This window comes from Lolium perenne, chromosome 7 (assembly GCF_019359855.2).
Source record: "Lolium perenne isolate Kyuss_39 chromosome 7, Kyuss_2.0, whole genome shotgun sequence".
Taxonomy (NCBI): Eukaryota; Viridiplantae; Streptophyta; class Magnoliopsida; order Poales; family Poaceae; genus Lolium; species Lolium perenne.
In genome coordinates this window covers 4627991-4637300 of record NC_067250.2, presented here as the reverse complement: position 1 = coordinate 4637300, position 9310 = coordinate 4627991, and positions in this window count along the sequence as shown.

Below are 9310 nucleotides of genomic sequence, written 5' to 3'. Positions count from 1 at the left end.
GTAGTTCCTTAGGAAATACATCTTGAAACTCATTCACTACAGGAATATCTTCAATCCTCACCTCCTTCAGACTATTGAAGTCCAATCCTATCTCCAACTCACTGTACTTATCTCCTTGGAACACTATTCGACCTCCGATGGAGTTGCGAAGTGATACTGTTTTGTCTCCACAGTTAATCACCGCTCCATGCTCTGTCAACCAGTCCATCCCTAGGATGACAGATATGTCCTTCATGGGTATGATGAATAGGTCCGCGAAATACACACAGTCACATATGGTTAGGACTTGTGCTTCTTTCACGTGGGTTACTAAGATCGTCCCCCCCGCGGATAGAACAGTTATAGGGGTTTCTAACTTAGAACATCTAAGCCCGAATTTTTCCACAAACTCCAATGCAAGAAATGATGTGGTTGCTCCAGTATCAAATAATACTTTGCCAGGATGAGTAAGAATGCTTAGCGTACCTAAGACTGTTTGATCCGACTCTTCCGCTTGTTCCAAAGATGTGCAATTCAGCTTTCTATAAGGCTTTCCCCTCTTGTTGTTGTTGTTGTAGTTGCGGTTGTTGTTGTTGTTGCGGTTGTTGTTGTTGTTGTTGTTTCCACCTCGTCCTCCTGAGCTCTGTCCGCTCCAGGACGCCTTGTTTGGAAAATCCGGCTTGATGTGTCCATCCTTCCCACAACCATAACAAATGATTCTGGGTTTCTGACAATCCTTCTGCAGATGACCCCTTAGGCCACAATTGTTGCAGATGATCTGGTTGATTGGATTCTGACTCTGACCTCCCCGGTTGTATTGATTACCAGTAGTAGGTCGGTGTCGGGGTTTGAAACTCCGATCAGGTATTGGTTTACTAATTGGGTACTTCCTTGGCTCGATACGAGCCCTCTTCCTCCTGTCCTCCTGGGCTTGCCGGTAATCATCCTCGAAAGTGATTGCCGAGTCAATCAGTTCCTGGAATTCGGCAGTCCATGCCAACCTCAGTTGCATCTTCATGTATGGATTCATGCCTTTCATGAACCGCTTCTTCCTCTTCTCCTCCGTATCAACATCCTCAGGTGCATACCTGGATAGCCTGTTGAAATCCCGAACATACTGCATGATAGGTGCAGTGTTCTGTCGTAGTTCATCAAACTCCCTCTTCTTCAGCTCCACCACGCTGTCCGGAACATGGGCATCCCGGAACTTCTTCTTGAACTCCTCCCAGGTGAACACCTTATCTGGAGGGTGTACTGCTACAAGGTTCTCCCACCATGACGCTGCTGGTCCTGACAACAGATAAGTAGTATATCTAATCTTCTCCTCATCGTTGCAACCAACGGTCTTCAGCTTCCGTTCTGTATCCATGAGCCAATCTTCAGCGTCCATTGGTTCTGGAACTGATGTAAAAGGTAGTGGTCTTGCATTTTGGAAGTCTGATAAGGTTACTCCTTTGCCTTCATTACCCCTATCATTGATGACGTGGGTAAAGAAGTCTTGCATGTTCTTGCTTTGACTTTCCTGATAACGCCTCCTATCTTCCTCCATTGCTCTCATATACTTTTGGAAGTCTGGGTGCATCATTGAGTGTGGTGGTGCTGCATTCTCTACTCTAGCTGCTGCATCTGCCTCCTCTTTTTTCTCTTGTCTCCCGCTCTCTGCGAGCCTCTTCGGTTTCTACTAACGCCACGTTCCCCCTAGTCCTGTAACAAAGAGCGATTACTCATAATTACACCATGCAAATGCTTTCTGAGCTCAACTCAATGCCCAGAACTAGTCACACAATGAAATCAAGAAGCAAATACAAAAAAAACATTTATTATGCATATACTTTGTATATTACATAACACATACACACATATATTACATGTGGTATATATAAACCACTTATTTAGCTCAAAGCCCAAGCCAACGGGAATTTTAAAATACGTTCTATTACAATACCACCTAGATTACTTTATTCTTCTTTGGAGCTCTACTCCTCGTCATCATAACTTGCCTCCGCGTACATCCCTGGGGTCCATCCGGTACAGCGGTTTGTCTTCCGAACACCGTCCGGAACAAAGGTCCTTCCAGTAGGTATGTAGTCTGAATCGGACGAAGTGCCGAGACAGAGATCTGTCATGCCAAAGTAACTGGATAAAGACTCATATGTATCCCCAGTGGGATACAGCTCACCTTCTTCTGCCATCCATGGAGGATTCCTACTCACTTGACCTCTCATCTTCTTCTTCTTCTTTTTCTTGGTTCCAGAACTCTCACCTACATCGTACTGGGATGTTTTGGGTAATCCCATCTCCAGATCTAAAGAAATGGAGTTGGTGTCCTTCTCTTCCTGCCCAAAGCTTTGGTTAACATTCTGGTTAACCGCGCCTCCTTCATCCTCTGAATCACAAGTGATGGGTTCTCCTTCATCTCCAAATGGTTCCCCGAAACGCCAACCAGTCGAATTCTCGATTGGTGACTCCGAGCAGTTTAGGTTCCTGGAATCATCTCCCCCATATCCAGACTCATATGATGCTGACACATGTGGATAGTGTGGAACAAAGTTGGGTGTGAGTGGATCTTTATGGGACATCTGGTCACTCAAATCTACATAGCTGTCTAGGCTAAAGAAAGGTGTAGTATGTTGTGGTTGTGCCCTTAGATCACGCCTCCGAGTTTGGACTTCATCAGGGTCCGTGAACTCAGCTAGCATGTGGTCAATCTCACCCCTCATCTTCATGTGTAAAAGGTACATCGTGGTCAATAAAGACTTACAGCTATCCATGTGCTGTGCTGCAGCTTCAGGACTTCTGTGTGCTAACACCAGATTATTCAGAGTGGGATCCTCATCTTCCTCGGCATGAGGTATATGAGAAAACTCAGAACATAGCAGTTCTACTGACTTGTGCTGCCTTATCTCAAGGATTGCCTTGAATAGGCCCATGTGGTAGGCTGTGGTGATGGTTTTGGCTTCTCCGTATGGCATTACACGACTCATCAGCAGTTTTGTCGGTAGTTGGACCGATACTCTACACTTGGCTAGGATTTCCCCATCATAGTAGGTATACTTGATAACAGGTATCCGTGGGTCACAATGAAGTTCCTTCAGCATCCCACACAGGAGAGCTGTGATTGGTCCATCATAATCACCGAGCCATCCCTCAACCTTCCTCAAAGTCCTCTTAGGAAAAGTGTTCGCCATTATGGCTGTATACAAAAGCAGAATATTAGTAGTGATAATGCATCATAATAGCTATAATAAAGAATTATCGCACTAAAATATATGGTTTTGCTATTCTCATGTGAATAATCACCATATTTTTAGAGAATCCTTTACTATTTCTACTAGACTCCTACAGGTTTCTTCCCTATACTAGGTTTTTCCAACCTAAGGTCGCAACATTTGCTCTGATACCAGCTGCGGTGACCCAGCATACCACTGCATGTTGTAGTATACAAGTCGTTGATATGATCTTTGTGAAGGGACTTCTTCATAATTTGCCATATCCCTCAGAGTGGTACAACAGAAACATTGCAGGTCATAACACTCCATACTTTATTACAAACATTGTCTTAACAAGTTGGTATTCTCACAGGTCCTATGAGAACACCCTAAGATACTACTTAAGTACGATTACAACTCATAACTAAATATAAAGAGAGCTCAACAACTTATTTAGGTAAGTTCTACGTTGCTCAGCTCTATGATGCTAGGGTATGTCACTACTCCTCCACCTCTGTGTCATCAGGTCCGTAGACTATCCCATAGTCTACTCCTTCCACTCCGCCGGTAAGATCAGGTTCCTCGTAGACTAGCTCGTAACTTCCTTCTGGTGCTCCATCGTTGATGGCCTCCACTTCCGGATCACAGTCTAGCAAGGGTGTCGAAAGAAAGTGAGTACAGGGGTACTCAGCAAGTTCTAAAAGAGTAAAAAGGTGTTTGATGCACTAGCTACGACCATTGATCAGGAAATCGCAGGTCAGTGCATGTTTTCAAATCATTTCTTCAAAAGGTTGCTTTTATTATGAAAACTATGCCCGTCAGTCTTCACAGGTTGACTAGAACTTCGTGGAGTTCCTTTCCTACCGCGTTCGCAGTTCCCTTCCCGGAACAAGGAGTGACAGCCACAATTTGATACACTCTGCAGAGGTGCGTTACTTTTCCCATAAGAGATTCCACCCCTTTTGCCATCCGCAGGGCCTTGCCCCCGTTCACACTTCCTTTGGTGTGAGGCCAGGTATGAAAATCCAAGCCCACACCGCCTTCTCCGCGACTGCAAACCCACCCTTTTGTCCAACCGTACACCCCCAGTAGACTTCTCCCGATAATACGGCTTTACTCACGGTGTACTCCGGACAATCCATCATAGATCGTAGAGCTTATCATCACTAATGGATGGGGATTTAAAAGGATATCCCAACCTATTGCGGCAGTGCCTCCAACACCCCACCGACTCTACCAATCCGTCGGCGTGCAGAAGGAAAAATATACGGCTGGCTTCCCCAGAGCCATTATAGATCTCATGGTCAACCCGGTTTGTACGGCGCTAGAATCACTGGACGGCATTGGTAATTAATCCTAGGGTGATATAACCCATGCAATGGAACCTCCACCATATCAACACATACCATGGTTCCATTGCCAGCCACATAGTCATATACATAGTTGGAAAGTAACATTTCATTTGCGATGCAGGAGTGATAAGTATATAGCTTTGCATTAAAGTAGTAGAAAATAATCAAGTTGACATGAGCAAGGGTGAACTTGCCTGTGGACTGCGAGATAGTGCAGTTCAATGCAGTTGATGGAACCTGGACCTCGGGTTCTGTAAGAAGCATCATTGTCCGGTAAGGACAATGTTATAAAATCCAAATAATGCAATCATGGATGTATTATTTTATGTTGAATCCCTTCACCCCGCTGAGTTATAGCAATTTAGGGTTGAGTTAAGATTTATGCCTTTGGCAGTAACTTGCAATTGATTTGAAAGTGTAAACCATTTTAATTCACATAAAGTAACATACTTCAAAGTAAAACTACTTTACTTGGTGATTCCTTAATTCATTCAAAAAATAATTTGAATTCATAGAGCTACCTCTATAGTTTTTGGAATAAAAAGGAATATAGTATTTTTTTCTTGGAAAAATACCTTTTTCAATAGAAATGACTTGGAATAGTAGAATTTCATTTTGAAATGTTTGAAAATAAGTATTTGAACTTATTTGAGATTTTTCCTTGAATTTTAAATACAAGGAAATAATAGTTTAAAATTCCAAGTTATTATTTAAATTCTTCAAATTCATAATTTTGAATTTGTTTCTTAAATTCTATTTCATATTTTATTCTGGTTAAGATTTATTTTTCATTCACTAATCCAATTTTTAGTGAATTTTTAGAGTTGTATTTTTATTTACTAAAAATTGGTGAAATTCTGGTCTTTTCTAAATTGTTAAAAGACCAAAATGCCCCCTGGCCCCTATTGGGCCAGCCCACTTAACTAAGGCCCAGGGACAGCCCATTAAGGCTTGTCCCCTTATGGGTCGGTGGCGCCGAAGCGGCCCACCTCGCTCCTCACTCGTCTCTCTCACGCGCTCGTTCCTAACCCTAACTCGCTCGCGTTGCCCGTGGCGATGGCGTCGCCGCCATGGCCGCCGCCACTCTCCGGCCATCTCCATGCTCCCCTGCTCTAGCCACTTATCAAATCGGGACCGCCGCGTGAAGATCTACCGATCTGTCCGCGTGGTTTCCCCCATCTCTTCCTCTTCTTGCGAATTGCCCCCCTCTGGATCTTGTGGGGAATCGCCTCTGGCGATTGATGATCTCCGGCGAGCCCTCGTCCTCGCCGACGACGTGTGCGCCTCAGAGATTGACCTGGCGCGGGTGCTGCTCACAGTACTCGTGCCGTCGTCTCTGGTGCTCTGCTACGGTGGTGTGTTCGTGTTCGCCGGCGTAACGTCGGCTCCTACCCTGGATTTGCAGCTGCTATGGCCGCGCGAGCACTGCCTCGCCATGCCCTAGCTTCTGCTTCCAGGCGCGTGTAAGTTGCTTCCCTCCTCCTTCTCTTCTCCATTCCTGTGCGCCTCCCGTGTTACTGTACTTCTTCCTCCTCATGTTCTGTTGCTCTCTGGTGATCATGTGATCACCCAGAGCTCTGCCATGGTTGCTTAATCTGCCTATACTTCCATTTACTGCAAGCTCATGGCCAAAGCACCCATTTCTAGTACTGGCCAGTGTTGCCTTGCTTGCTGTACATGCTCTGTTTGCTTATTTGTTGCTCCTAGTCTGCTCTAATCTTGCTATGCTCTGTTGTGCTTGCTTAAGAGCTTGCTATGCCATGCTGTACTTGATTATGGGCTTGCGTGTGCTTACTGGCATGTCATACTTGCATGTCTAGGTGTACTGTGGTGCATCAGTGACACTTGTGTGTGCCAGTGGTGTTTGTGAAATGCTTCTGTGCTTCCTGTGTAAGCTAATGATCCATTGGATCATCCATTGCTTGTTGGCTAGCTTATCTGTGTGGCTTGACTTGATTCAATTGATCCATTTGATCAATTAAATGTCAGTGATGGCTTACTGATTAATTCTGTGGCTAAGTGATTCATTTTCTTTGTTGATGCTGATACTCAAGCATCACTATGCTACTGCTTACTTGTGCTGTTGCTTGCTCTAGCTTACTGGACTAGATCCAGTGGCTGCGATGCAGTGATTGGTGCCAGGTTGCTCTACAGTGTGCTACTGTCAATAATTAGTATGGATCTGTGATAAATTCATGCTTGAGTTAAATTGATTCATATTGAACTGCTTATGCAGTGATGATTTAAATGTCTTGCTTGTATATGAATTGGTTATTCATGATTGTTTAGCAAGCAAATGAATCTGAATCCATTTCTGGATAATGATGTGTTATAGTTGGTTTTCTTTTAACTGGTGCTAAGTGTGATGTGACCTCAGTAGCCTTGCTACTGATTGGTTGCTCACCTATTTGATTGGATCTTGTGGCTACTCAACCTTTGCTTGCATATTTGGGGATCATACTAGATATGAATGCCAATATTTTGCCTGATGAAATCTAGGGTTTACTGATGGTTACATGCTTAGGATTTACTGTATAGTCTTTATTAGCTGCTAATCCTTGCAATACATCTACTGATGCTATATGTGCATATGATCTGGCTAGTGTGTGCATCTGTGCATGGTTGCTAGCTTCTGTGTACAAGATCTGTATCTAGATGATTTCCATTTTTAGTGGCTTTTAGACTGGCAGTAATCCTTGGTGAAAACCAAGTGATGATCTACCCACTTGAGCATCTGCTCAATCCCATGATTATGTCATGCATATTGTATGGATCAGATCCATTGGATCTGTCCAGGAACTTAGTATACCTTGTTCCAGCTCCTAGTATGAGATGTTTTGTTGTTGCAGACTTGGGGTTTTGTGCACAGCCCTTCACCTCCAGGTTCTGGTTGATCTTCTCAGGTCACCATGATTCCTGGTGGTTAAGTGGTTGTGTGTTGGTGCTGTTCTTGAGTATGAACTGGATGAACTTGTGTTGGCTCTAGCTTCACCCTTACCTGGTGAATTATCTTATCTGTCGACTGTCAAGGTTCTAGGGTTTGTGTTCTATTTATATGCTCCCTACTTCTACCCTGGCCATGACACACAAGGCCTGGTTACTTTGTGACTCACCCCTTGCATTGCCTTGCTGTTGCTTGGTTAGCAACAGCCTTCATATGCTGAAACTTGAGCCCCTGTGGCTGCTCAGTTTTGGTCTGCCTGGTCTTATCTTGTGCTGTCCAGGAATTTGGACAAGCACAAGTGTGCAGTGACAGTTTCGCTGTCCAAACTGAATTTCTGTGATTTGTGTTAACTGTCCAAACTGAAATTGCTAACACTTACATTCTGGTCTAGCACTTGTTATTTATGTTGCAGGTTTGAAGTGGAAGATAGCCAGAAGATCATCCTCAAGTCACTTAGTCTAGGTTTTAGTTTAGAACAAACTTGTAATTTTTCCTTTTTATTTCTGTTCATTATGTCTCAATTCTTGTATCAAGAATATTGTAAAGACTTTGTAATTTGTGTTTATATCAATAAAGCTCAAGTTTTGTTTATGAGCTTTTGGTTTTATGTAATGTTTATATTCTTGATTAAATATTGTATTTGATAATCTATTTGAAATTCAAAGTCATTTGAATTTATAAGTTGTGTTTGAATTATGAATTCATTCTTTATTGTGTGATGCTTATTGTTTAATGTGTTAACACTTGTCAAATGTAATCAATTCCCAAATCAATAAGATACAAAAGAGATCATGTCGAAATTGCCCTAACTCACATTGCCTAACCCTAAGTGCAAAATGAGAGAGAACCTCGATCCCTCTTAGGTTTAGTTGCAATAAGGCGCGAAAATTTCCCCCGTTTTGCGATAAAATGCACAACCCATTTCTAAATCTACCCTTCGTTGTTCCTATGTTCCGGGTTATTACAAAAAAAGCATCATTTCTATCTCAACTTTTATTTTTTTATTTTTGAGGAACTTTGTAATTGAGATGAATGAGAATGAGCAACAATTGTGTACTGGCGACAATGGGGAGGGGAGGAGAGCGCACGTGCAAGAAATGTTGTCGTCGTGACGTGATCAAGGCTCGATGGGTTGTCTCCAAACAACTATGTGTCTTAGAATTCATCAATAAAAAAGGCTGTATTTATATTTTCGATGCATATGCTGGGGTCCTCTCTCAAAAAAAATGTCTTAGAATTCTGTGATAAATGGATATGGAGAGAATGAGGATGCCATCAGGTTCTCACCCTATTCATGAGGATGGTATGACACAATATATTCCAAGCAACTGAATGCTTGTTTTGTAAGAATCAAAATGGTAAAGAAAAAAATTGAATATTGTTGTTAAAATATTTTGGTCGTGGTCAAGCGGCATGCTTGATGAGTAATACAACCAACAAACAAAATATTGTGAAAAAAGAGAAATTTTGGTCGTGAGACTACCCTATCATGTTGATAATCACCAAAAATAAAATATAGCTTATCAGATTATTTTTCTTATTTTTCTTTGTAAGAATAGAGCATGCTATTACAAAAAAGACGCAGACACAGCTGAATACACAAGTAGACCATCGCACACACAGGAAAAAGAGGTCAACCACTATTACCTAACTCGTTCACGCTTGGAAAGTCGACAGATTCCAAGACCATCGATGTCTACGGGCAATTGCAACATGACCAAGGCTCAAAGGGCCATCTTTGATGGGTTACCTTCACAATAACTATGTGTCTTTAGAATTCATTGATTCAGCGGATGGTACAATAAAAATCGAGGAAAATATATAAA